Genomic DNA, 3,581 nt, shown 5'->3' with positions numbered 1-3,581 from the left:
AACGAAGATAAGCATTCACACTGAACAAAAAACCAGAGATGCCTTGATTCAACTTTTATTTGAATACTGACATGTGTTTGCTTGGTCTTACGATGATATGACGGGTTTAAGTGCAGATCTGGTGGTTCATACGCTTCCTACGTATCCTGGTTTTCCGCCAGTCCAACAAAAGCAACAAAAATTTAAAACAGACATGAGTGACAAAATCAAAGAGGAAATAATGAAGCAACTGAGCGCCAATGCGGTCAGAGCTGTCCGATACACCACCTGGGTGGCAAATGTTGTGCCTGTGCCAAAGAAGGATGGAAAAACTAGAGTTTGCGTCGACTATAGGGACCTGAACAAAGCAAGTCCAAAGGATAATTTTCCTTTGCCGAATATCCATATTTTTGTAGATAATTGCGCAAAACATGAGATACAATCGTTCGTGGATTGCTATGCTGGGTACCACCAAATTCTAATGGATGGATGATGCAGAAAAGACCGCTTTCACCACGCCATGGGGTAATTATTGTTACAGGGTCATGCCATTCGGTTTAAAGAATGCAGGGGCAACCTACATGAGGGCCATGACCGCCATTTTTCATGACATGATGCACAAAGAGATTGAAGTATATGTCGATGATGTCATCATAAAATCAAAGACACAAGCTGATCACGTGTGTGATTTGAAAAAGTTCTTTGAACGGCTTCGAAGGTATGACCTTAAGCTTAATCCAGCCAAGTGTGCATTTGGGGTTCCATCTGGGAAACTCCTCGGTTTTACAGTCATCCGGAGAGGCATCGAATTGGATCCATCTAAGATAAAGTCCATTCGAGATCTCCCACCCCCGAAGAACAAAAAGGAAGTCATGAGTTTGCTCGGGAGGTTGAACTACATCAGTAGGTTTATTGCTCAGCTCACAACCACGTGCGAGCCCATCTTTAAGTTGTTGAAAAAGGATGCCGCTATCAGGTGGACAGACGATTGCCAAAAATCTTTTGACAGGATCAAAGATTATCTGTTAAAACCCCCTGTACTGGTCCCGCCTGAACCTGGTAGGCCTTTGTTTTTATATCTATCGGTGATGGATAATTCCTTTGTATGCGTTCTGGGGCAACATGATGCAACAGGCAAAAAGGAACAGGCAATCTATTATTTGAGCAAGAAGTTCACCAATTATGAGGTTAAGTACACCCTTTTAGAAAGGACATGTTGTGCCTTGACTTGGGTCGCTCAGAAGCTGAGACATTATCTTTTGGCCTACACTACTTACCTCATATCCATAATGGATCCTTTGAAGTACATCTTCCAAAAGCCAATGCCCACTGGCAGGCTTGCAAAATGGCAAATCTTGCTTACAAAGTTTGACATCGTCTACGTCACTCGTATCGCGATGAAAGCACAGGCTTTGGCAGAGAATCCAGTTGATAATCAGTACATGCCACTTAGCACATACTTCCCAGACGAAGAGGTCAACTCAATAGAGGAAGTGGTTCCAGACGATCACCCTGTATGGAAAATGTATTTTGATGGGGCTGTCAATATCAAAGGAGTTGGGATCGGGGCAATCCTCATCTCACCTGTTGGACATCATTACCCTGCAACGGCCCAACTTCGGTTCTTCTGTACCAATAATACGGCAGAATACGAAGCTTGTATCATGGGTTTGAAAATGGCCATCGATTTGGATGTGCATGAACTATTGGTTATGGGAGATTCTGACTTGCTTATCCGGCAAGCCCAAGGCGAATGGGAGACTCAAGACATCAAGCTTATTCCGTACAGACAATGCGTGCAAGACTTGAGCAAAAGATTCAAATCCATTGAGTTTAGGTACATTCCCAGGTTTTACAACGAGCTAGCCGATGCCTTGGCTACTTTAGCCTCGATGCTCCCTTATCCAGGCAACGCTCATATTGATCCACTAGAAATCCAAGTTCGGAATTGACACGGTTACTGCAATACAATTGAGACAGAACCAGATGGTGAACCATGGTATCATGACATACAACGATTCCTGAAAACAAGAGAATATCCAGAGCATGCCAAAGGAGATCAAAGAAGAACTTTAAGGCGGCTCGCCAGTGGTTTCTTCCTGAATGGGGAAATTCTGTATGTGGACCTCACATGAATGGATATGTTCTGGCGAAGAAGATTCTGCGGGCGGGGTATTATTGGCTTACTATGGAGCGAGATTGCTTCAGTTTTGTTCGTAAGTGTCACCAATGCCAGATTCATGGTGATTTGATTCACTCGCCTCCTTCAGAGTTGCATCCCATGTCCTCTCCTTGGCCTTTCGTTGCTTGGGGAATGGATGTTATTGGTCCAATCGAGCCAAAGGCTTCAAATGGGCATAGATTCATTTTGGTTGCAATTGATTACTTCACCACGTGGGTGGAGGCCGTCACTTTCAAAGCAGTCACCAAGAAAGCAATGGTAGACTTTGTTCATTCCAACATCAACTGTCGCTTTGGTATACCAAAGACCATTATCACTGACAATGCAGCCAATCTAAATAGTCATTTGATGAAGGAGGCATGCGAACAATTTAAAATCATGCATCGTCTTTCTACCCCTTACCGGCCAAAAGCCAATGGAGCCGTTGAAGCGGCAAACAAGAACATCAAGAAGATTCTTAGGAAAATGATCCAAGGTTCCAGGCAATGGAATGAAAAGTTGCCTTTTGCTCTTTTGAGATACCGCACAACTGTTCGCACATCTGTTGGTGCAACTCCGTATCTGCTTGTATATGGAACTGAAGCTGTAATACCCGCTGAAGTCGAAATTCCCTCCCTCCGAATTATTGTGGAATCAGAGATTGAAGACACTGAGTGGGTCAAGACCCGATTAGAACAACTGATGTTGATCGATGAAAAACGGCTAGCAGCAGTGTGTTTCGGCCAGTTATATCAACAAAGAATGGCACGCGCTTACAATAAGAAAGTGCGCCCAAGGCGATTTGAGGTAGGCCAGCTGGTTTTGAAACGCATCCTTCCGCACCAGGTAGAAGCTAAAGGAAAGTTCGCCCCGAACTGGCAAGGACCTTACATCATCAAGAAAGTGTTACCAAAAGGGGCCTTGCACTTGGTAGATGAAGAAGGACGGGTACCAGACATGACTATTAATGCCGATGCAATCAAAAGATATTATGTCTGATGTATACCCACTGTAGAATTTTCACGCATTGATTTTCTCAAATCGAAGTGACGAAGGCTATCATTTGCTAGCTATTCCAAATAGGTGTCATCCTTTTGTTAATCCTTTTTGGGAGTGTTTGTCTTCCTTGTTTCTCACTTTTTAGAACATGTGTACTTGTAAAAAAGCCAAAACAACAAATCTCTGAGTCATTGAACTACGTCCGACCTGATTCCGAAAGGATACGTAGGCAGCCTTACCCTGGGTTCGGTCCCATCAGAACAAAAAATCCATATTCCCAATACTCCAAAACTGGGGCAGAAGTTTGTTTTATTTCATGGTTTTTCTGTAAAACGGTTCCAAAAGTTGTAATTCAAGGTTCATTTCGCCTTTTTACCTTTCAAGAACTTCTGATCGATGTTTTTTTTTTGAGAATGTTTGAAGTCCCCATGCCAAAGGCATT

General features: G+C 43.3%; 1 pseudogene; it reads left to right on the top strand.

Moving 5' to 3' along the window:
• Nucleotides 1-1,376: 1,376 nt before the first annotated feature.
• LOC109237097 overlaps nucleotides 1,377-3,581 on the top strand; it is a 9,558-nt pseudogene continuing 7,353 nt past the window's right edge.

Source organism: Nicotiana attenuata, unplaced genomic scaffold (genome assembly GCF_001879085.1).
Source record: "Nicotiana attenuata strain UT unplaced genomic scaffold, NIATTr2, whole genome shotgun sequence".
NCBI lineage: Eukaryota > Viridiplantae > Streptophyta > Magnoliopsida > Solanales > Solanaceae > Nicotiana > Nicotiana attenuata.
Note: the sequence above shows the minus strand (reverse complement) of the source record. Positions and strands in the feature narration are given on the sequence as shown.